Genomic DNA, 549 nt, shown 5'->3' with positions numbered 1-549 from the left:
TCCCTTTATGACCACAGTGTACCCATCTTCTGATGGCTACTTCCAGCAGGATAACGCACCACGTCACAAATCTCAAATCATCTCAAACTGGTTTCTTGAACATGACAATGAGTTCACTGTACTCCAATGGCCTCCACAGTCACCAGATCTGAATCCAATAGAGCACCTTTGGGATGTGGTGGAATGGGAGATTCGCATTATAGGACAATCTGCAGCAACTGTGTGATGCTATCATGTCAATATGGACCAAAATCTCTGAGGAATGTTTCCAGCACCTTGTTGAATCTATGCCACCAAGAATCAAGGCAGTCCTGAAGGCAAATGCGTCCAACCGAGTACTAGCAAGGTGTACCTAATAAAGTGGCTGGTGAGTGTATACCAAAACATCAGTTTCCAAGTCTCATGTACCCATTTGTCTGCTCAGCACTTCCCAAACATGTGCACTGTCACTAAAATTTAGAGTTAGAGAGAAGTTAGAAAGAATGAGCTTACCAGATCTCTGTAGCCCACTCCTCAGCTCTGCTTGAGGCTAGCAAGGCAACATTAGCT

Source organism: Epinephelus moara, chromosome 12 (genome assembly GCF_006386435.1).
Source record: "Epinephelus moara isolate mb chromosome 12, YSFRI_EMoa_1.0, whole genome shotgun sequence".
Taxonomy (NCBI): domain Eukaryota; kingdom Metazoa; phylum Chordata; class Actinopteri; order Perciformes; family Serranidae; genus Epinephelus; species Epinephelus moara.
The sequence above is the reverse complement of the archived record's forward strand: the minus strand, read 5'-3'. Positions refer to the sequence as shown.